The 26371-nt window shown below is 34.8% G+C and overlaps 1 long non-coding RNA gene across 2 annotated transcripts in view; it reads right to left on the bottom strand.

Moving 5' to 3' along the window:
- Nucleotides 1-24271, bottom strand: part of LOC150104288 (uncharacterized) — a 238947-nt gene extending 214676 nt beyond the window's left edge. The window contains exon 1 of one of the 2 annotated variants that reach the window (XR_016548652.1): nt 23958-24271. This is a non-coding gene — a long non-coding RNA (uncharacterized LOC150104288). Of the gene's footprint in view, nt 1-17911; nt 18097-23957 lie in introns of those variants that run through there. The other variant, XR_016548653.1, reaches the window with a different exon arrangement.
- Nucleotides 24272-26371: the final 2100 nt, after the last annotated feature.

Here is a 26371-nt window from a genome sequence, read left to right as displayed (position 1 = left end):
ATAACGATAATTATTATCTGAATTAGTTTTAAAAAAACAAATTATCATTTGTCAAATGATTAGGTACTTAAAGATTGATGTCTTTCTGGTGCAAATTCAAGTGGAAAAAATATGACGCTATTTAACAATCGGGACATGCTTCTCATTTAAAACCAAGGATGCTGGTAGTCAGCCTCAGACACGCGGAACTACATTTTTCCTACTAACTAGCTAATAAACGCTGACTTCATGAAAGAAAGTAAATCGTAACTTCACCATCAATTCACAAAGTATTTTTTTTTTATTAGATCATTAATTTTTAGTCATTTACGAAGGTCACAATCTAATATCGAAGAAATCCCGTTCTCTAAACGACGTTCACTTCTGTTTGGTGTCGGAGGAGACTCCATCTTTACTTCTTTTTCTCCCTATTAGAAGACAGATGTCAACTGCACTCCAGAATTTGATGAGCACATCCCACTATAACCTCATGACACAACACTCGCAACCACTGTCAACGTCCGGACAAGTGAATCGAAGGTATACCCTGAAGACTAATTGGCAGACGAACTTGGTGCGTTCAATGTCTGCTGGTGGCATATACACTTGTCACTTGACGGCGAGTACTCATTGTGAGCATGACAGCCGGAGAAAACAAACAGAGGAAGAGAGTATAATCTGTCTCCTTGCAGTCACTCCCTGGATAATCACACAGTGGCTATCCACTCAAATATAGACTTCAAGTCTAAGTGTATGACATCTCGAGCTTTTAAGAACTAAAATGGTCGAAGAAAGTTCGTGGGTAGTTTAAAGTAGAAAAACTAACATGCTTACATGGCTGGTGAAATGCGAATTAGTTTATATGTCTCGAGAAGTCTTAAACAGGGCGAGTGGATTAATCTCTCACAGTCTGTGTTTCTACCAAGTAGTGTTGAGCTCCACAAAAAGGGTAAGGAGTCAACTTTCACCACTTTTTGACAAGTTAATCGTATTATATATATATAAATAAGAGAGAGAACAGACTCAATATCCATATAGAACATATATCTACCCTATAATATAAAATGATAAGCCTTTTTTGTAACGTTCTTGTGTCACGTTTTTTGTCAAGTTATTTGAAACGTTTTGAAACTCAGGAGCTACCCTGAGTGTCGAGTTTTCAAAATTCGTATCATCAGAATTCAAAGAGAACTGGACTACCATTCCGGAACACGAGGGGTTGGGCGCCATGGGGCGGAACCTCGCTTTCGAGTCTTCAAAATTCGAGTCATCAGAATTCAAGGAGAACCGACCTACCAGTCCGGAACTCGGGGGGGGCACCGTAGGCGTCAGGGGGCGGCCCCCATATATATATATATATATATATATATATATATATATATATATATATATATATATATATATATATATAGACTGTGATAGGCTATTGAGCCTAACATGTTACGATTGTTCTTCTGAAGTACGACCGAAGCAGCTAAAGCTATGAGACGTGCTTGTTATGTCAGTTAATCGAGTGTGTTCGTTTGACAGATTTGCTTATTTTATGAGATGAAAAACCAGAGTTTATGGAAGAGGAAACTTTTCCACTTCCGTAAGAAAACAATTAACTTACCTACAGATGAAAAGACCTTTATAAAGATTCTTTGAGTAATAGACGGGAATCGGACCCATATCAATCAAAGGGCACGGTCGATAACAATTGAGCTTTGGCGGCTTCACATGTTAAGGAAGACAAGAAAAATAAGCATGGAGTTCGCAAATAATTGTATAGCATAGTAATATGATCAGCACCATAACGGAATTTCCTAGCATGATGAACAGACTTCGCCTCCCAATAGGTGAGGCTCCAAGATAAACATTTCTGAAGACGACAAAATACCGGCGCCTTTTTATTTTTCCAAAGGATTTTCAATAATAAACAGGTACCATTTTGAGATGGTTTTTTTTTGGCAAAGTACGTAAGTGTTTATAACGCTATCCTTATTATAGTTTTTAAAAAGGGAGGCAGAGAAGATATTAAAAATTACCGTCTTATCACTCTCCTTTCACAATATACAAAATGTTTACAAAAATAATTAAAAACAAAATGCAAAATAAGTAGATTTTTCCAGCCTCCAGAACAAGCAGGATTGAAAAAAATTGTATAGCATTATCATTGAAGATAAGTGAATATCAAAACCCTTTAATTCTGGCATTTATTGATTTTGAAGGGCATTTGATTCAATCTCAACATTAGCTATTTTAGAAGCTCTTAAAAATCAAGGAATTGAGAAAAGTTACATTGATATACTTAGCAATACATGTAAATTCATCTGCAACGTTAAATTCACGAACTGATATGAAATTGTCTATAAACAAAAGGGTTAGATAGGGAGATCCCATTTCACCTAAATTATTTACAACAGCCTTAGAAGATATTTTTAAAAAACTTGCATTGGAAAAATAGAGGAATTATGGTAAATGGGTAAATGGGGAAAGAACCAAATCACCTACGATTCGCATATCGCATTGTTCTTTTAGGAAACTCTGCAGAAGAACTTCAACAAATGATCAGCGAATTGAATGCAGAAAGTAAAAAGAAACAATTAAATATAAACAAAGACAAAACAAAAATGTATAACAAATACATAACCCTAAATGGAAACAGAAAATTGTTATAGTGACCTCCTATGTTTTTTTTTTCCGAATTTTTTCTGGAATTACTTTGGACAAAAGATCACAGTAGAGGGAGACTGAAGAAGAATTATACGTGAAATTCAGCTTGGTTGAATAGCCTTTGGAAATCGCCGTAACAAAAGAAACATCCCACTCTGTCTTGAACAAAAAATATTCGATAGATGTATACTTCGGATCATAACATATGAAAGTGAAAAGTGGATAATGACACAAAAATTGACCAGCAAGTTGAGGATTATCCAGACGAAAATGGAAAGATTATTACTCGGTATAACTATTCTAAATAGAAAGCGCAATACTTGGATCAGAGCTCAGACTAGGATAAGAGACATATAACAGCCTTTAAAAGATCCAAATAGAAATCGGCAGGTCATATTGCAAGATGTAACGCTCAAAAACATACAAAGTTGATATCAGAATGATATCCAAGAGATGGAAAGAGAGCTGAAGGAAGACCAAAGAGACTGTTAGAGGATTAGATTAAGAGATGGCTCTATTCAATGGCATTGAAAAACTCAAGATAGAAATGGAGAACTTTGAGGGAGGCCTTCATCCAGCAGTGGACAGAAAATTGCTGATGATGATGATAATAACTTTATTATAATTTGGTATTTGGGATATACTCTACAATTCATTCATGTGGTTCAGTTTTGGCAAAACTGACAAGATGATTCGAATTCAGCTAACGCCTTTTTATTCCCGTATACGGGAGTAGGCGAGGCCAATAGCCCTATCTAACTTTTGGAGACTGAGTGGGCAGTTCAATCTCCACTGGTACCAATCAGAGATAGATGGCCCAAGGCTATCACTAATTAAGCGGTACACAGTGAAGAGAGACGGCTCAAATGTGCCGCCATCTCGTGGTCCCTAACCCTAACACAATATATTTAATGTCTAAAATAATGTGGGTTCTACGGTCGATTTTCTTGAGTTTACGGGACGAAAAATCCGAGTTTCCGGGAGGAAAAACCCGCTTGCCCGTGCCAGAGATCGACTAACTCGGGAACCGGTCGACAAAAGGCTTAGAAAAATTTCCTCTAGTCGTCGACTAGACTCGAAACCAAGTCTTCCTTCGTGCGGCCAAGCGCCGTGGTATGTAAACGCCACATCCACTGAGCTACACAGGCTCTGATGATTTGAATTGATACAAATAATTCCACACTGGAATTATTAATGAGGCAAAAAAATGCACATAAGCCGAAAGTACGAGTATATTGGGTGAAGACAACTTAGTGATTTCAATGCTCCCCCCCAGCCCCCCCCCCCCCCCAAAAAAAAAAATTCAAGCCTGCTTTATTACCAGCAAGAAAACCCCTACCTTATCACCCTCTCATTTTTGATAATGTTCTACTTTCCTTTCAAGATCAACTTTCTCTACTTGGGTTGACTGTCACATCCAGCTATCCTGGCACAAGCATATTACTCACAAAGCCTCCTTAGCTTCTAAAAAACTTGGTTCTTTTCCGTTCTAAACATTACTTCTCTTTCTCTCAACTCCTAACTCTATAAGTCTAAGTTCCTTAACAGTACTCCAAATTTGGAGTACTGTTCTCGCATTTGGGATGGAGTACACAAGACCTCTAAGAATTTTTGATGATATAGAGAAATCCTCTTCTCTCACAGATTCCTTCAGACTCTTTATCACAGGCGCTCTGTGCCTTTTCTATAGGCACTTTCATGGACAGTGCTCCTTTGAATTGGCTTGTACTATTCCCCACGTTTTTCTAACCACAGAAGAACTCGAGCAGCCACTGGCCAATGCCCATACGCTATCCAGCTCCGAATACACAGAACTAACTTCTAATCAGCTTCTTTCATTCCATCCACCTCTATTCTTTGGAACAATCTCCCCCATAATGTTTTTTCCACTGATTACAACCTCCGCTTTTCAAGAAACATATCAACAGGCTACATTTTCTCTTAATCACTTGCCCACACGTGGCATTATAGTGTTAAAGGTATGGTAATCTTTTATGTGTGGGTCCACATAAAAAAATACATAAGCCAAAATAAAGGCTAAAGGTCAATTGAAATGATGAATGATATCACATATAGAATGCTGTAACGAAATATTTTTTGATGGTTGTCTACAATCATTCTTGTTTTAAGTTCACCTCAGAGCGCATTTACGTTTCAGCTCTTAACCAAAGAAGATCCAGTAATGTATCTTCATAACTGGATATTAAAAGTCATATGGGAAAAGAAAACCTCTTGAATGATTACTGCTGACAACAAATTCTATTCCATACAAGATCTAAACAATATCTCTAAATGAAAAGCATCATTAAAAGATCTCATGGAAAGAATGAATGATACTTAAAAGGTGAGATCAGGATAGAAGCAGATCAAATGAATAACAGAAATGGAGCCCAGGACTGATTTGGTTGATTTCAGGTCTTTATATAGCATTGTGTGCGTGAGTGCGCAAAAATAAACTGCTGTTCATGAATTAATACATTTCAACATCAGATGACAGAAAAGTAACCAATGTCAGCATTCAAGTTTTCACTTTCTGTTGAGCAGAGAAATTATTTCACAGTTCCGGTGGAGATCAGGGGTTGAAAATTTTAAGAGAGCTGCGACAAAAAATTATTAATTAGTTTAAAAAATTAAATTAAAATAAGTACGGGAGCAATAAATATAACGTCCAATTTTACTGACATATTTGATTGATTCTTCCACTTCAAAAGGATTATCTTCAGTAGGACGCTTCCATTGCTAACTGAATTGTTAATCTATGTTTACAACAGTTCCCTAGATGTGGGAATTATCGATGCTATAGAATCGCTGTCCTTTGAATAGCCTATTTTGAAAGGCCAGAAATCCTTTTGAGCGAAATCCGGATTAGAGGGTGGGTGATCTCAGTTTTGCGCCTAAATTATCTGACTAATTGTATGGATGCTCCAATGTTGTTTTTTTTCTCCGAGGTAGAAATCATATAATTAATGTTTATCTGGACGGACCAAATTTCATGTTCTTTCGACATTTTAATGGAACTGAGTTTAACGATTACTTCTTGCATCGCAGTGACATCCTTCCAACCTTTTTGAAAACTTTTAGTATATCAAAAATACTTCACAAAATGCAATGGTAATTCTCTATTCTGATTTCCACCATGATCCAGTCACTATGCCGATATTTCTGATGCAAGTTTTTTGACAAAAGGTATTTTGTCTTTCTTGACAAAAGATATTTCGACTCGTAACTATATATAAACCGCTGGAGAAATTATTGTATTATTACTCCAGCAGTTTATATGCAGTTGTGAGTCGGTATATATTCGCAGTCACTTCTTTGACCGTGTAAGCGTTGTCTTCGTTATTTCTGCACAGTTCAATAAAATATTGGTTTTCTTTTTGAAATTTTGCGTGTTATTTTCATATGTAGGCATTCATAACAAGATTTAATTGTCGTAAGCTTCTTATGGTTTTCAAGACATTCATATTTAACTGTTTGTTCTTATAATTGAAACCTGCGTATTATAAAATGCATTAAGTGCCGTTAGAATTTTAGATTCTTTACTACGTTGCTGACTCGTCTACAGGAATTGATAATTAAATATTAATCGTAGCCTAAGGCGTAAAAGTAGCTACTTCCAGTGAAGGCAGTTTTCGCATTAAGTTATGCCAGCTTAGAGGATGAAGAGAAAAAGGTTTGCATTAAGGCAAGTATTCTTACAGTAAAAACAAGATGTTTATTTCATTGTTCGTTTACAAATCTTAAGGTAATTTTAAATCCAAGTCAGTTGAAACGCATAATAGAGTATGCTTGGTGTTATTCCCATTAAAAAAAAAAAAAAATCTAGGAGTTTATTAACTGTAAGCAGTCCTTGGTATATTCTTCCGGTATTGCTTAAAAATTCAGTGTCGCTTAACTTTTTCTTTCTTTTTTTTTAATGTAGACAAAACCTGAATTTACAGTGATGAAAATGAATTTTTGTTTCTTTTCCTTCGCCTTATAGATCCTAATTTGCAAGTATATATTAAAATAGATCCCATTGTATTCAGTTTGCGCTACGGATGCATTGCTTGAATGATGCCTAAACGAATGCTCCCAAAAATAGCACCAATGACGCAAAATATTTCCCAAGTTCCGTGATGCGAGTAATTCTTGTTTATCTGCCGTAGAACATGAATGTTTAAATCCATAACAATATGAAAGCTGCCAATAACAGTAAATGGTAAATGACTTAGAGGCGGTTACTTCCAGAGCCTTTGCTACGTGGTGTAAGCACTGTGCTGTATTTTTACCATCAACACTTTTTTTTTTTCATACTAGGAAATGACTGAAAATAAGACGCAGTTTTCAATTATTCAATATCTGGTGATCATAGAATTAGAGCGATGTATCTTTTCTAAAACATGAAATGCTTCCAAGAAATATCTCCCCGATTTCTTGAAAATAACTGGCACTCATCTGACCAAATGTACTCATATGTTCATCACAATCCGGAAGAATGCATAAAAATCAATGGACTGCGAAACAAGATTCAGAATGTTTCACTTTAAATGCTCTATTTCAATATTTTATAATAAAGAGACAGCCCCCCCCAAAAAAAAATCCTTAGTCCACTCACGATACAATACGGCCTTTCGTAGGTGAGAATTACATAAAAAATTCCTCTTTCATTCTTTTTCATTTATCTGTTTACGCATCGATCCGTCAGGCCTGAGTAGGAAAATATAATAGAGATGCTGCTTAATGATGTTATGATAGAATGCATCTTTTTTATTTATTTATTGTTTTTTTGCTTGATTGGGCAGATTTACATTTTTATCTTCATATGTGAAATAGATAAAAGCAGAATATTCATAATAGATCGTCGCTTGAATATAGCTTAAAACCATAGCGAAGATAGCTCTAGTTTTTTTTTTTTTTTGCTTTTTCAGCATTATAATCTGAAATGCATTTTATAAAGCTAAATTTTAGCGTAATTTGTGAAATATAAGACAGTTTACAATATAAGAAAGTAACTGCACATCCCTTTCATTCTGTTCTGTATAGGATTGTTTCATAAGTGGCATCAGTTGATCATATCATAAAAAAGGGGGGGATACAAGAAGAGATTTTAAATGAATGATTCAATTCTGCAATATATGTATATACAAAAAAACCTTCCAAAAATTACCTCGAATCAAATCACTTATTATTATGCCTCGCTTTGGCCAAGCGAAAAAACATTGTTTAAAAAAAAGCAACTACAGAAGTGCGCATGTGTGCATATCTGTGATTGCACAATCTTTCGCGCAGTTGTATTTGCGTTTTCATATTTTTATAAACAAAACTCATTTGCCATTTCATATTTTCCCCAGTCGTTTCCGTTTAAAGGACATGAGCTTCTATTCGAATTCTAAGAAGGAAATCATTCTAGTCAATCAGCTGAAAATATTTCATTTAATCTTTTTGCAAAGAGAAAAACTCGTCTACAAACAGTCAAAACCATTAACGTCTATCTTTTTCCTTCCACTGCTGTTTTCCGCTAAGCAGCAGAACAAGAGAAAACTCTAATCAATCCTTCCTTACATCCGATTCCTCTATAAAAATATTCACTTCTTAGTAAAGTGGCCCCATGCTGGTTTCCTAGATAATCGAACATTAGTTATATTTGTCATCTCTCTGCAATCTACAGATATTGGAGACAGTTCAATAACTCTCTCTTGATTTATAGCCTCGAACCGTAGCTATATTAAAAATAACACACGAACACATTAATCATTTGTACTCATAAATCAGCTGCTGTACCTGTTCGAGGCCACAAGGAAAAGTTGTTCCCACAACAGCTGGTAGTGCAGCACCAGGAATTCTCTGCTCCACTGACTTTAAGTGTTTTCTGTAGATTAAATAAATCCGTTACACTTGAGTTGTTTCTTTTCTAAGGTGGTTAATCTTTTATCTCATGGTCAGTCATTTTATAATTCACGTTGCTGTTTCGCTTGGCAGTTGTGTCTTTACGATTTTACGAAAGAAAAAGAAAAGCAACTTGAGACTTTTCTGAAACTGCACGAACTGTTTAAGAGTGTCTGGTCTTATCCTAATCAATGTGCAAAATAGCAGCTTAAAGAGAGAGCTTGCAGCCATCTGGGAAGTATTTGGAATCTCCTTATTCATAGCCATTTCTTGTCTTTGAAGTTAACTTATGGAAAATGCATGTAATGATTTCTTTAAGTTAGTAGTTCTGATACTGTATTACGTCGAACACGTGCAGTGTTCAAGAGAGAACATGGAAGTAAAGCAGTAATAACCACTGGGAGAACCCTTCCTTAAAGAAAGCTATTTTCCGAAGTAGAAGAGTTCTTTTTGGTGTTTTATGAATTTGGTTGGAGTACCAACTTTTTACCCTAATCAAGTTGCTTTTGATTGAACAGAGAATACCATGCATTTTATTCTTTGATCTAAGTTCAATCGCTGATAATACACCATTGCACATTAAAATAAATTCCCATTCACTATTTTTAATATAAATGTTCAACTACTAGTTATTCATCTGAAAGATACGAAGTCATTTAAAAATCTATAAAGGCTCACATTTAATTACGTATCTAAATAATATTCAGCATTTGAGTAAATTGCCCCGTATTATATTTTGATATACATGCCTCATGGTAATTTAGCTAAATGATTATCCCGAATGCTTGGCTTTGGAATCATCAGTGGTTCATCCTCACAGTGCAATACCAAACTAAATTATAGCATAATGATAACCAAGACGGTGAAAAAAATACCCCAAATATTTCCTCATGCAACCCTTGTTCCTCCTCTGTTTACAAAACTTGCTGTCTTTAGCTGGGATACTTGAAAAAAAAGGTGAGAAGTTTGAGCTATCAATTCTTTTTAGCTAGTCTTTTTAGTTATCAATTCTATCAATAGATATCTATTTCCATGGAACTGGAAGCATCAATTTTGATCTAAAATATCGTTTTATGCTTATTCTTTATAACTCAATACTGATGAAAGCAGCCATATTTACTGTGCACTTAAATGCTAGTCGCTCGGTTATTAATATATGGAAAGATTTTTTTCTTCCTGCACCGATTAAATATGAATAGACGATTTATAAACTTGGCAATCATTTGTGTCTAAAGTCAATACAAATTAGTGAACGAATCCCATTTACTTTGACCTTCTAAAATTAAGAAGAACAAGCAAAATTTGAGTTCAAGTTATAGTTTAAACTTGAGTTTATCTTGTATGTTTTGCAATCGAAAAATAAAGTAAACGTCTCAATTTAAATAAGTATTAAAAAAAATAGAACATGCGAAAACTATTCGTAAGGCTGCAATTGCCAGCCTAGTTGATTAAGATGGTGATGGGTGTGTGTGTATGGGGGGGGGGATGGCGCCTCTGCTTTCCAACGAATAGCTTATAAGTTCGAATCCTACTTCGGACATAGATGTTTGTGAATATCTTTAAGTGGGAGATGAATTTCGTCGCCTGGTGCCACCGCCTTGCTTATTAGAAGCCTGAAGTGGCTTGAAAAAGTTTCATGTGGTAGGAGTTCCATAAAAAAATAAAAAAAAAATCTAAATATCTGAAAAGTTCATTATTCGCATTTCATGGAAGGTATTCTAATGATTTTTCATTATTATCATCTCATTTCATGTTGAGGCATAATGTTTAATTCAGTTCACAGACGATTTCTGTTGAGAGAGAGAGAGAGAGAGAGAATAATTGTATATGAAACGAGTTCTCTTTACACGATAATCCATCATTTGAATATCGTAATCTGCGAATAAGAAAGAATGTTTAAACTCTAAACTACGTGTCATGGACATAGCATTAATAACGGTTAGTAATATGTAAACACCTCTTCTGAATGAATCTTCAGTATTAACAGACTTGTTCAATAATTGCCAAGTGTTAGATGCACAAATCTTATGAATGTGAAAGGGAACGAGAAATTCTAAGGATTTTCTATGGATTCAGTGTACGAATCATTAGAGCATCTTTGATAATGTGGATATAATTATACTCTAACTTAAACTGCAATGATAGAAGAATAGTTGTAAGTGTATGGATTTGTGCTACCGGGTTAGTTAATGCGATTGGCAAGACATGAATCCCACAGAGAATATGAGAAATATATTCCACCCATCAGAAACGAGTTGGAGATCTCTCATCGATTCCTTCATGAATATAAGTTTATTGCATACTTAGCCAACACATTTGCTTATAAGCAGTAGACATTGCTTTCTAATACAATGATAGTGTGCTAGCAATAAATGTTGGTGTTATTATTAGTGCTGTTGTCATTTGTAGAACAGTTTGAGAATTAAAAAAAAATGGACCTCGTGCAATGAGTGTCCAGAGAAGAAAACTGGACATGTGCTTGACTCGCAAAATTCAAGAGGACCATAGAATGGAAGCTTGCTTAGAACAACTAAACTAAAACAACTAAAACCTGGATTTTAGTATCATTTCCCAAAAGTGTGGTTATTATCGATAATAACGTGACAAAATAATGTTAATGAAACGATTATTAATTATTGAAAAAAAAAAAGTACTCTTGTTCTAGCGTAAGGGCGGAAGAAGTATTTGCTAGAGCGTATTTTAACATAATTTTTATTGTACATATTGCACGTATCCCAGAAGCTCGGGATCTTAGCAATCTTTTCGTTTGACTAATACTAAATTATCCACTGTTCGTCTGGGATGATTTCTTCATTACTCAGCTAATTATTAATGCGAAAATAATTTTTACATTGATAGTTAATTATGAAATGCAGCTACTTGAAGTAGCTGAATTTTTTGAATCTATTCAAATCTATTCAAAGTTTTATTCTCGATAATACAAGATGTCCTATAAGATGAAGTCAAACTCGGTTATTCAACAAAATATAGGAAAACGATGTAACTGTGTTTCCTATCTTAACTGTTGGATTTTTATTATTATGATGTTACTACTGATAAGAAATTACAGAACCACCATCGGCACATCTCAATAATGAAAGATATAGCAATACGTAAGTATTCCTTATAATTTATTATTATGTAATGACCGTTTTCATTAATGTTTTTAGTACATTCGATAGCTCCTAAATAACTGCTGACTCTAGATTGCCAAAAATTTGGGGACGGCTCTTGTTCAATACATCCCTTTCTGTAACACACGAAAGAGTGTGTTATTTTATAACACACTCACCTCATAGTCTTAGTTCCCATGACATATTCTAAACATCCAGTATTTTTTTAAAAACTCGTAGCAGGTAAATGCATGTCACTTGTCTACGTTTTTCAACGCTCATAATTCAAGTAAAAATAATCAAAATGGCTATAAGGGAAAAAAAATCAAAACATCTTCATTTAGGCAATGTTCACATTTTTTTTAAAAACCATTTTGTTGCCCTTTGGCCATTTTGAGATCTATAGACCGCCCCTTGATATTCTCAATGTTTTCGCACGTTGCAGTGTCAGACTAACACTTTCCTTATTTGACAACGAAACACCTTTTATGTGTTTACTCTTTCTGTCTGTTCACATTCTAATCACGTTCTGTTTAGATTTAAAAATTGGCCTCTTGCAAACACTGATTGAATGTGAGAGATTGAGAGTTTGCGCGCGTGAGAAAGCGGTCGTGTTAATTTTGTATCGAAGTCACTCACTACTTTATAGATACTAGGAAACAGGAAGCACGTCTCCTGAGAGGTGGGGGGGGGGGAGGGAAGACTAGTTGCATCCAGCAGGTTCTACTAGTTATAGGTAATAATAATGAATGCCGAAGTGATGATAGAAGTACAGTTTAGTAAAACTGTCACGAGGAGGTCAGTCTCACGTGCTGTGATAACGAGATCGGATTATATATGGATGATTAACGCCCCTTTATCATCAGACACCAGCTTCATATATCAGCACGCCTATCAGCGGAACTAATGATATATGATACTAATTATCGCACCGACACAGATAATGAGGGTGACAACTGCCACTAGGTGTCGCCAACGTGTAAACAGACACAACCGACTGATTAATATTTAGCACCTGCATATGGAGTGGGTGTTAACGTTTCGACTTTAGAATGTGACGCACGAACTAAGTCCACTTCCTTAAAGATAATGTAATGGGTTAATACACGTACAGATGATTAGGCACATTAAAATGACATCCTTATATCTGTAGGCGTGTGTGTCATTAATACAGCTGAAGTGAACGTTAAGTGATCTCCGGTGTAAGCAGTGAACTGAAAGTCAGACACTGTCATATTCATTTTATATTTATCATAAACGTATCACTATATATATTCACTTTAGTGTGACTGTCCACCTGAATCAGGAAAACGCTGCTGTTTGTAAACAGGATCTGATCAGTCAAAATACGAAGTGACATTAAACACACAGTTAAAGTAAAGATGGCATTTTTAATAAGAGATAGCCCTGTGATTTAACGACGGCTATTGGCTTGTCGAAAGCCTAAAGAAAAGGGCGATATATGAGGGAATTGACAATTCTTTTTCCAGAATTTTCGGTTCATTCATTTTTCCAATTTTTCACTTATAACGTTCATTTTAAATTTTAACTAGTATTCTTTTAAAAAAATAGTAAAAGACATTTTTTAAAAAAATGTCTTTTACTATTTCATTAGAAATAATTTACTTGTTTTTTTCTGTTTTGGTTCCTTAGGAAACTCTCCTATCAAACACAAGCGAAGTTTGACTTCGTCCTCCCCTTGAAAAACAAAATCAATGTTCAACTCCACTAAGGCCAACAATATTTTTGCATATCTGCAACTCCATAATTTACATTTTTACTGTCTTTTTTTAATTTTTATTGGATAAAAAATAAATTAACTGAAACATTTTACATGTCCTTTTCACGTATTTTTTTGCAAAGTTAAACTTACACTTTGTAAGATTGATAGAAGAAAAAACTATCAACAAATATGTTATCTTTAAGTTAAAAAATTAGAAGGTAGTTTTGTTTATAGATTTTCTTTGAAACGTTTCGCTATCCTAGACGTACTATTAAACAATATATGAAGAAACATACATAGAAACCTGAATGTATAACATATAGTCATACAAATTGTGTCATTAAACTTCATAAGAACAGTGAAAGGCCTCCAGGGACTCGGGGAATAAGACAAGGAGACACAGTATCTCCGGAAACTTTAGATCTGGCCTAGAGGAAGTTTATCATGAGCTAAAATGGAAGAACGAATGAGTTACAACTAACGAAAATATTCTGCTCATCTGCGTTAAGAAAATTACTTTAAGTCGAGTCCTAAGCAAAACAAAAGTAATGAGGAAAATGGCAACATAATACCGAAAAAACTATTCTGGAACATAGGGAAGTGGAGAAGTAAACTGATATTTATTTGAGATGGATTAAATCATGAAAATCAAAGATGGACAAAGAAAAAATAAAAATGAAGGATACAATTAGACTGGATGGTTTGCAGAAGGCGAATGATATCTTTAGAGGCGAGATATTCCAATTAGAATATTTCAAGAGGAAAAGGGAGTACAATGGATGACGAAAGCTGAAAGGAAAATAGAATTGAGAAAACTTTGGGATACCTTTGTCCAATAGCGGAATGATCCAGGTTGAAGAAGAGCTAAGCTCACGGCGTTACCCTTGAATAAATCAAGTCCTATTATATGAAAAAGAAATTCAACATTTCAGATAGGAAATGCATGATTTGCGACAAGTTCTCTCTCTCACTTATGTTATCTTTATACTCTCGAATACCAGAGTTCTTAAGGTCCCAACGTATGAGGGGATCCCATATTCTATGTTGGCACTACTCCAAAGGTGTTTACTTTGTAATTTTATCACCTACAGCTCACATATCGTTCTCTTCATAATATGTTAGCACTAAGTACTGTGGTTTATCTGTATTTTTCTTCACTTTATATCATTATATATAACAGGCGATGTTTAATGGTGCCGGTTTTTTTTTTACTGGAACTATAATTTAGTTTTTAGCCAGTACACTGTATTCTTACTGATTTTGAATTGATGCGTAAAACTTTTCCCTTTGTGGAGGTCAGAGGATATGCCTGATATACTGCATTCTATATATATATATATATATATATATATATATATATATATATATATATATATATATATATATATATATAAATGCATGCAGTTGCATTTCTTATGAGGTTTGCACTCATCCAATCACCTACAGGACTATTGCACATTTCTATACGAATATTTTATTGAAATATAGTAGCAAAGTGAAAACGTTCCCAGTTTGATTTCAGTACGTAATATTTCATCTTATGGCACTTTCTGCTCCATGTTTTGGCGGCTTCATTAGAAGTAGAGATTTAAAAGTTGTGATTTTCCTCCGTTTATTATATTTGGAACACTTCCGTGAATGGAGGATCATCCTCCCTTTGAAATAATAACACTCACTCCTATAATTAATTATGTTATTGCGTTTCTTAAGAATATTCTGCATACCAACACCAAACTTCGTTCTTACATTATTACTTTTATAATTTTTAGTCAGTGCACGTGCCCTTGCAGTACCACATTCATCAGGCTCTACTACCTCCGAATTCGAGACTGATATTTCTGTTTCAGCTTTATTGTCACTCAAGTAGGTTTGCTGAAGCAAATCAACCTCCTGCAATCATTTCTGTTCACGATCATTTTCTCCTCTAGTTCGGGTCTTGGAAGCTCCCTCTCAAACTGACAGTCCATCGTTGTTTAGGTCTCCCCCCCCCCTTACTTCTTTTGCCTAGTGGCTTCATCTCCAATATTCTCATTCCCACATAGCTTTTGTCTCGCTGCATAACATGACCAAACCACCTCAGCCTTGATTCCCTAATCTTTCCAGAGACTTAGTTTACCTTCGTCATTCCCCTGATCAATGTTTTGATCAGGGGAATGACAGTTTTTGATCTTGTCCAATCTTGTTACACCATTTGCAAGTCATAGGATTCTCATGACTGATGTTTGTACTCATGATTTCCCCTCCTCCCGTATGCGAACATTCCCGATCATTTTTTTTTCTTGTTTTCCAGCATCGTATGTGCAACATGTGATCTACTCGGAAGAGTAGATCACATGTTGCAAAATTTGACTCTTTTCCAATGTCGGCAAATTTATTTTTCTTTTAAGCCTAATCTCGAGCCTGAAAAAATAATTTTAAACATAATCTAGAAACCAAATAACTGGTGATAAATAAAACTAACTTCAGTATTCTCACCAAATAGTAACTGCTTATAGATTTAAAGTCAAGTCCTAATATTTACACCTGAATGCAATAACCTACGGATTGTTTACGTTTGTGCTATGGTTAAACATATTAGTATCTTATCTTTAAGGGCAACTTTGAATGACTAATTTATTTATTCCTCTAAAATTGTTCAATCAATTATATTTGAAGCCTAGGAATCTTCTGTGTGACTATAATGGTGAAATTGGATTTAAACAGAAGAGCAATATTATGGGTCGAGAGTATTATTCTAACTACAGTCAGTATAAAAAGTTGGCAAAACCAAGCGAGATATCGTAAATCGTAAAGGGGAAAAATTAATTAGAAATAAAAAATATTATTATTACCAGAAACCTCCTGGCAGTCAGCGATTCATCGAAAAGGTTACATATCACCCACACCAGCTGCTACACCATTTCTTAAATTCAATCACCTTCTGCACTCCCCACCTCCATTCCATCACGCACTGCTCTATGAGAGAAAAATCTAACTCCTACCCCTTTTTCATTGCATTCATTCTCAATGTCCATAGAAATTTCCATCTACTGGTATCGTATATGACTCTTTCAGAAGTTCATAGGATAATTAGAATGCTGAAACGAACACTGACGTGTAAGAATAAGGAACCTCTTTCCTTATTCTCACCCCTCTTTCTCCTGTTTGCTAGTCTCTGCAGACCACAAATTCTCCATCTGCTCTCAATCTACATCTTTAACTTTCCATTGCCCTCTCTCGACGAAAATGACTTTCTTATTCTTACACGTCAGTGTTCGTTTCAGCATTCCAGTTATCCTCTGAGCTGTATTCGCAATCTTTGCTATTTGGCCGCTGAACTTTAACTTCCAATCTGAAAAAACTACAAAATCCCTAGCTTCGTCAATTTCAGGATAGGATTATTAGCATAATCCCGACAATATAATATGCAAGTGGATATCTCATACGCCAAAGTGCATAACTTTACATTTACTAACACTGAACTGATACGCTATTTTCACATACCCAAAGTTCCAGCCTATTCAAATCATTCTGCAAGTACTGTAGTGTCGTTGCATTCCTGATTACCCTGCCTATCTTTGATTCATCAGCAAACAGCTGTATCTCTACTGTTAAATCTTTCCTAGTGTCATTAATGTAAAGAATGAATAATAATGAACCAAGAACACTGGGGTACACCTTAAATCTTGCACTCACATCCGCATACTCCACTTTTTGGTACCTGTCAGTCAACCATGCGCTTATCCAAGCTAGTAGTTCATAATCCATTCTCCATATTCTCCAACCTATGTAACAGCCTTCAATGCTGAACCCTATCCAGAACTTTAGCGAAGTCCAAAAGTAGCATGGTATCCATTCCCCTTATCTAACTCAACCGCAACATTATAAAATGTGATCAAGTCAACAAGCATGACCTTCCCCCTTAATAAACCCATGCTATTCCTGATTAAAGGAGAATTTATAATTCCCTAATTATAAATTTTAATTTAATATATGTATATAAATAATACAGATTAATGTATCATTAATAACATATATTAATAATAATTTGATATTTTAATTTAATAATAAATTACAACTCAGTTATAAATTATCTAACAATTCTGATTAAAGGGAAATATAAAATTTCCTAACTACAAAGACAAAACATGTGGAAAGTGATATTAAGTACGATTAAATGAACTTGTTGCAAAAAAGAAGCTCAGTTAACATTACAAACCGGATACTAAGAAAAAGTATTAATTGCAAAAACCAGTTAAAGGAATAAGAATTAAATTTTGCATCGGTGTTGGTGCTGATTAGTTATGGTTAGATCTTGTATTTAAATAAGAAACTGTTTTTTTTTTTTGAATAATCTTTTAACTATCTAGTATTAGCGTTCAACTCGAATTCAACTCAAAATCACACAAAGAATGCAACTTTCGTTTGCTCAGGTATGCATTAAAATACTTGTTTTTTCCATCCTCCAATTTTATCACTCTAATGTCTAACCTAAATAACTTCTCTTACTATCAACACAAATATGCTATTTAAACACGAAGCATGTATTTGGTGAGGCAGCAAATAGTAACGATTTATGAAGTAAATATTCTACCTGGATATGATCCCGATCTAGCAGAAAACGAATTGGTTGCCCCAAAGCCAAAACATCAGACACTGCTGGAATCAAAACGCTTGAGTTAGCGAAGCTATCATTCCATCTCGGTGTGCTTGTTCATGTGTATCAGCGCGCGAATGTGATTCTGCCATGCAATATTAGCACTTCGAGTCGTGTCTTACTATGATTTCCCGAGAGTGACGAAGACAGAACAAGCGACATCTTCGACACCCACCACTGCAACGAAAAATAATCTCTGTATTAACTCTCCGAGTAAATCAAGGTCAGTATTAAAAGTGCAGACGTTGTGCGGTACGTATACAGAAACGATTTAAACAGAAGTTTTTTTTTTTAAAAAAAAAGTATTTCGAAGTTATTGTCACGTTTGCTTTAACGACACTTGGGAGCGAGATTAAATGTAAATTCTTATGACAGTTGCATTTCTTCCATTTTAAAGAGACGCCTGAAACAACTGTCTAGTCTGTCAAAAACTCACCCCAGAAGGACAGAGAAATGGATAAGCAATGAAAATTTCTCGAAGACATCCTGGCCGGGAAAAGCAGAGCAATAACAGGACTCTACGCGTCGATTTTAAACGACTGACACCTCCCTTGACGTTCCCGCACCATCTCAGAAAGTTACTGCTGTGCGGATGACACCTCGGCAGTAGGATGTGTTCTGGACAGAAACTACTAACATTATCAACATAGTCTGACAAGCGAAGGTAGAGATATTGCTCTTGCAAGTCACGTGTCAAGGGTAGACGGCCAGAATTATATATTTCCCGCATCCTCTACTCCGGGATTACACCGGGATATAAAGTGTAGTTGAACCGTTTTGATAGACACTTTGCCTTAAGGAAACATTTTCAAAGTAGGCTTACCAGCCAGCTACGGGGCTGACTTGAGGACGGAGTAAATTACCCCTATTCATTGTAACACAGTGTAGTAATAACCGCTGTTATCTTTACAATGAGAGTATTCTGTCAATATTATTGAAAATCCACATCTCAAGTGACTCATTGTTCACTATGTTACTATTAAGAATGTGTTCTAATCAACAATTTTTTTAACTGAAATTTCCATTAGGAGGATGGTTTTCTGGATTTCCGATGGGAAAAAATTAAATATTCCCATTTTCTGACGGAATGACTTATATTACAAACAATCCTTCGCGTAGGCAATTCATTGAAGCCTTATGACCTGAAAAATCAAAGTAACCAATGCATCGGGATATTTTATTTCACTTAAACTAGAGAGAGAGAGAGAGAGAGAGTGAGTGAGTGTGTGTGTGTGTGTGTGTGTGTGTGTGTGTGTGTGTGTTACGCAACTAATTTTATAACTGTCGATATTATATTAACTTTAAATAGCATTCTCTCCAAACAGCATTATGTAGTCCTTGTAGCCGACTTGGAGGATCCAGAGTAACATACCCTTTTGGTATGTTACTCTGGATTGCAGTTTAAACTGGAATAGGCCACGTGCATGCTCTCACTTAAACAACCACGTATAATTGTTCTTTTGGCGAAATTCTGAGGTTCAATTTTATTTAGCAAATATTTGATTTAGAAAGCACTTCACATACTCGATAGTAGGTGAAATATTTGGCTGAGAGATTATTTTTGTTTCCCTTAGCTTTTGAAAAAGAACAAAACTGTATGTGATCTCTTGAACAATCTCAGCCACAGCTGGAGATTAAACAAATCTAATATCTCTTATATATATGTATATATATATATATATATATATATATGTGTGTGTGTGTGTGTGTGTGCGTTACAGTAAAAGACCGAAAAGTGGTAAATCCTAGGTTTACCGGTAAATCTTAGCATTTACCATAGTGAGGTGGCAAAAGTCCGAATACAATGCGAGTATAGACGGGTGGGAGCGGCTACGATCTAGAATCAGTTTGTTTTTGTGCTAATATATTTTACGTTTTTTATTGATGTTTTTTTATTTTTATTTTATTTCCTTCGTAAAAATGAGTGATATTGTGCGGGAAAAATTTTACGATCTTTTGAGTGAATCAGTGCATAATAAGAAAGATAACTTTTATTTACAGAGTGAGAGATACAATTCTTTTGATTGAAGTGAAAGAAGCTAAAAGTGTTAAAGCAAAACAACGTTGACTACATGGATGGAAACAAACAACACAACAAAGTGGTCGGAAGGATAGATTTAGGTTAGGTAAAAATTTACTTTTATTTCATGAACATTTTCTTATAATACATTAATTAAATGCAGTAAAATAATAAAGCAGTTATGTTTAATGTTATTCTGGACATCATGTTTCAAATTTAAATTGGCAAAGGTAAATTATTATAATGTAAACAAAACGGGCTTTTACCAATTAGTGTTGGTAAACGCTGACATTTACCGAAATGGTTTGGTAAAACCGGAAATAGCGTTTACAAGCATTTTTCGAAGACTTTTACCACCTCACTATGATAAATGCTAGGATTTACCGGTAAAACCTAGGATTTACCACTTTTCGGGCTTTTACAGTAAGATATATATATATATATATATATATATATATATATATATATATATATATTTGGAAGTCTATGTTAATATGGTGTATTTCACTTAGACTCAGTTCTTGGGGGGGGGGGGGAAATACATGGATTCTATTCAATGGAAGTAGGATACGATGATAGAAAGGTTTACCAAAAGTGCATCAGTATGCTTTAATATCCAGCCACAGGTGTAATTAGATACAAGATATGGTTTTCAGGGCGTCCTTCCATGCTATTTCAATACTGTCGGTGTATATAATTTTAAAAAAATCGTATAGAGAATGTGAACAGAAAAGATATCGAGAAATCAATATTTATGATATTTCTTATTTTATAATCTGCAATAGTTATAAATCTTAAGTTATGAAGTTATGTATAATCTTATTACATCCAAAAATGCTAATTACTATAAGATCCTGAATTTTTCTGTGCTTCATATGGGTAGCACAAAATATCTCTAGCATTTATACCAGGACTTTCTTCGATTTTACGCTTACACCTACATTCACTAGGCATGCTTCGAAACTAGATCTAACATAATAGGATGGTTAATATTTATTCTAGCAGTTTCGTATATTTGCGTGTAATCTTCCTGCTGTTTTTTTTTCCGGCGGGGGGGATATGTAAAACCAGAATTTCCGGAGGAAAACCCGAAGGCTTCATATGAGACCGGTTAACTGATCTTTTATTAAAAGATTCTATCCTGGATGGAATTCGAATCCAGGTCTCTCCACCAAAAGACAATACAATGAGACTGAAATACAACAACCCAGATAGCAAGATACTAAACCTGAAAACCTAAAATGATCATTTAAAAGCTCTTTTTCTTGATATATTAACAATAATGGAAGACAGTTTAACGTTGATATGAAAACATTTTTAGCTTTAGTTGCATCGTGGGATGCAAAAATATTTAAATCCCAAAGTGTGATGTATTGTCACGTTATCATGGCAAAATATAAATACTTAATCATTCTGAAAGTTCATTTGGTTTAAATAATATTCGTCTTTTGGTAATTAATTTGTATGTGAACTGAATTTTTATTCAGTCAATGAGATCCCTAAATAGCCTTATTCATACCACTAAAACAATCACTGATTTAACGCTTTTGTAATAAAAAACAAGAAATAAATGCCTCCCTCACCGCCCTGATATCCCATATAAGCTACAACAAGCTATTTTAATAATAATAATAATAAAAGTATTTGCAGATCAGAGTATTTGTAACACTTTACGAAAATCATGCAGCCAATTAAGTTATGGTAATATATAATGTGTTTGAAAATTCTGTTAAGATTTTAGTCATTAGAGCTAAAAGAAAAATTAGCATCGGTGAAATTATAAAGTGCTTGTGCCTTCTTTTTTACGAGCTATCCTTGTGTGTGCTACTTCAGAATGACATATTGCAGTAATTTCTAGCAAAAATGATTTCAGTCCGTACTAAAACATATTTTATTGGTTGGTTTCAAAACAAAAGGTATTCTTTTGCTTTACTAAGCGCACACATGATTAAATCTACATTTCAAACTAGCTGGTGGAGGTTCTATTTCCACCTTACATGGATATTTTTGAATGTCTTTAAGTGAGGAATGAATTTAATCATCTGGTATGAGATCCCCTCCGTTCGTGGATGCCTGAAGTTTCTCGGGGAAAGGTTCAAATCTTGGAGAGGTTTTCCAGATTATTTAGACTTTATTTCAACCAAGGTACGAATGATAATGAATTGTGGCTTTACAACTTTTCGTGGTTGCTCTTTCGTCTCGTAAAGTGCCACCTAGCTTAGTGTTCCGCTAAGAAAAGTTGGCCAGCAACACGATCTAATCTTTCTATAAAAGATTATTCTAGTAAATAAAATTCAGCTAGAAATGCAAATACACTAATTCCACTATTCTAAGACAAAGTTTTATTATTATAATTATTTCATTTTTAGAGTGACAATTGTCACACACCTGGACGATGTTAGATTGAATTTCTTGGAACAAGATTTACTCGCCTATCGCCTATATATATACATATATATATATATGGGTGGTAAATTTATATATTTGGCTGCTTTTAGAAGATATCACGCAATCTGAGTTAATAACGAACTCTGTGCATAATGTATATCCGCGATATTTACAATGTGATATCAACCATATTACAAAGATACTGAAGAGATTTTTAAAAATTACACGCTATAAATAATAAAGTCTCGATTATATTTACATTCGATAATTCGCACATTTTAATCTCATTTTATTAGTACTGTTAATAGAACTTAGGTGTCGCTGCAATGCATCTCTACTTGGAAAGAACAACTACAGCTGTTCGACACAGAAGTTATTTAATTTTCAGAAACCGTCCGTTACTGAAGGCGTTGCGATAAACAATAATCTGAAGATACGATAGGTTTAAATAAAATCCTCGATATCTGATACCATTCAAGAAAAAGACAAGTCTAAGGAACGACATCTCTAAGAAATAATCAAGAAAAAAGCAAGGCTGGTAACAGAGTGAAAGTCCAGATGACAAATGGTGTTGACTCACCGGGTGGTTCCACTTACCGTAATGGTGATTGTATCTGCGTCTGGATCATCACGTGCCAACGATGTCCCCATTGTAACAGCCTGTCACGAGCCGCCCAAAGTCCCACTGGCAAGACTAGACAGGAACAAAATAGGAATTTGCTCAATACTCCAAGCAAAGTGCTCACTGTCCCTTTTGACCAGCGTTGTTTGTACCAAATGATAGTGATAAAAAGCGCAAATGATAAGCTACACATTGACAAATTTCCCCAACCACCACGCAAAAACCTTACTTAAACATCTTTTAGTCTTTATTCGTATACTAAATTTGTAAATAATTGACATTCCTGACCGTACTATGCTATTACAAATTTGGTTTTCCCCTCTGTTGTTACTTGGTGGTCTTTGTGCACATTGTAGCGTGCAGAAAATGGAAGCTCATTTTGTACTTGCAGAATTCAAGATAAAAATAATGGCTTTTTTTTTTTTTTTTTTTTTCCGGAATCTAAAAGTTTGTACGAGGATATTCCGATGTATTTATATTGGAATTAGGGTATCTGAGAGCATCTCAGGAATATATATATATATATATATATATATATATATATATATTTTTTTTTTTTGAGGGGGGGAGTGAGGTTGACCAACAGAAAATTAAAAGGAAGATATTTAAATTGAAAATAAAGATTATAATGGAATAAATTAAAAAAAAGTAAATCTACATTGAGACTATTATTTATTCTGCGGGGGGAGGGTTTGGCTTCATCACTGAATATTTAAATTACAGAGTAAATCGAAACTCATTATTTTAAATATTAATTTAATATCTGAAATATATATTTAAGTAACCTCTAAAACAGCTCAACAGCTACACATTTCTGTTTATTTGAAACTAATCCTTGTTAAACAACTTAAACTATTCTCATTCATTTAAAAAGCAAACAGTTTATTCACTAAACATAATCATTATTAGTAGTTTTAAATATTTAGTCTCATATAACGAAATATGAAATTTACTTTGTAATGGCGCATCTGAGGTGTTGGATCAATGAAGACACTAACAGGAACAGAGGGGGGGGGGAACTGAAACGATGGTAGCAGCACGGATCCTACTAAGGATTATAGCGTGTTTAGTGCTCAGGAAGCACATTTAGTTTATACCGATCGGAATCGTAAACTTGGATTGTTGTGAGGATATAAACTTCCCATCAAACGGCAATTCTGACACAACATCAAGCTAGCAAGGACGGTAAACTAGTCCAATGCTTTCCCCATAAATTCCGGACAAGATAAGTAAATGTATTGATCAAGCGAAGTAATAGGAAAAATGTCTGTACTGTTGGAGTGAGGTACACACTGAAAATACATTGTATTCGCCTAGCTATTGCACGTTTTAGAAATATTAGGAAGGAGCGCCCTCTGTGGAACAATGAATAAAAAAAAGCAAACGATAGTGCTACGCATATTACACTTGCGTTAATTTAAATGAATTTTCATAAATTATAAAAATCTTAACTTACTTATGAAGATTTTTCTTCCTTTTTTTAAATTCATTCCTCATGAGGCCTAGTATGGATTTTATATAAAAGTCAATTTAAGTTAGAATTAAAAAAAAAAAAACTGCTTTCCGTCATACTTTATGCTTTAATGCGCTATTCCCCAGTTATTAACCTAATTATAAGTATGCTATTGCAAATATCCTCGAAGCTAGACATAAATTCAAAGAATTTTTATAGAAAAGTATAAGTCAGCTATTTTTCTATTAAAAAATGTTTACAAGATCTTTCTACGTTTACACTAGATTGAGCAGTTCCACGCAGTCCATCATCGAATGGCGAGAATTCAGGGAGTTGTTTGTTTAGTGCAACTACTTGCTTCGAGTTCAAAGTATTCCGGATTTTAAATCAACAGTTCGAATCATTCCTGAACCTTCCACAAATATTTTCTTTTATCTTAAGGATATATTTGAAAAGGCAAACATTTTTCTTAAGGACATATTTGAAAGGGTAAACATCGCCAAGTGCTTTTCTTCCTGATCGCTTTAAGAGAGGGCAGTAACAACATACTCGCTTGTTGCGATGGTAATATACTTGTCAGACGCTTCTTGGTGTTGGCCAAGATCTATCCTGACGATGTAATGACATCGGGGATTATAATTAGAGTGATTATATTTCAGGATTAGAGAAAGATGCTTGTTAAACGTGTGAGAAAAGAAACTGACAGAGTTAACATGCTAAGTTAGAAATAAATTTGTCAGCTGAAAGGAAGTTATGAAGAAAATCGTGATGGCCTCAGAAGAAAGGACTTGGTATCTTTGAATTTGTTATTAATGTCTGTAAGTTAGATTTTCTTTCAGAAGAAGGAATGCAAAGTGACATTACCTATTCAACGCTGAGAATGTTTATCTGTCAATTTCAAAATAAAATATCCCGATAATCTGCAAGCAAGAATAGCCAAGCATTACATGCAAGCGGTAACACTGTCTATTACTTGGGTTACAGAAATGATAAACGTTAACGAGTTTGTAGATTTAAAAATGAGCTTAGTATTGGGGCGTAGCAGTAGCGCTCATTCATTAGGTATACTCACAGACAATTCCTGATGAACGCAGATCGTGACCTCCACGCCGTAACTTAATATTTATAAATATATGATTAGTAACATATTTTGTATTCGATATCCGCTGTCTTGATTGTACTTAAATACAAGGAGTTTGTGTGATTTATTTTAAAGATGACCTAACTGTGGAAATAACTTGCATGAATAACTTTCTGAAACGGTTGCAGAGTGCAATCAAGTCATGGTTAAGCTTTGAATGATTTGATAATGTCTGGATGTGGAACGAAATGCTGAGAGAATGGGGTTGGGAAGACAAGCTATTTAAGTACCACACACACACACACATAACCAAATACCAAATAATATGTATGCAACAGGTACCATTCAGTATCTAAGTGATACTGAATAGCGCACCAACACACGCAAAATAAAAAAAAAGGGGTTGGAAGAAAATGAGAAGTCCACCTTGACTTTATAACATCCCTATTTCGTATTCCACCGTCAGCATTCTATCGGAAGGAGAAAACCTTTCCTTCTTGTGTGCTGCCTGCCTTCGTCAAGAATGAGGTCAGACTTCCTTACCTCTACCGACATCGATGCTTTATACGAGCAATTAGAGTTGATGGCATGACAGCCATCTTGAACGAGTGTAGCACAGAGAGACTGTCTGTTTAGCTACAGAGCGAAAGACAGTTACGGGACATAATTACGGATACTTCTCCTTACATGGGATGGAATTTTACAGTTATTAATCTGTGTGTGGGTGTGGGTACTGCAACGGCACACTGCAGAGCGGGCAGGAAGAAGCGACACCAAATGATGATGATCGGAACCTCTTGTCCTGAGGCAACCGGCAGGAAGCTGCCACGGAA

The sequence above is a fragment of the Typopeltis vanoorti genome, chromosome 8 (genome assembly GCF_054136105.1).
Source record: "Typopeltis vanoorti isolate ZY-2024b chromosome 8, IOZ_Tvanoo_1.0, whole genome shotgun sequence".
NCBI classification, from domain to species: domain Eukaryota; kingdom Metazoa; phylum Arthropoda; class Arachnida; order Uropygi; family Thelyphonidae; genus Typopeltis; species Typopeltis vanoorti.
The sequence above is the reverse complement of the archived record's forward strand: the minus strand, read 5'-3'. Positions and strand labels throughout refer to the sequence as shown.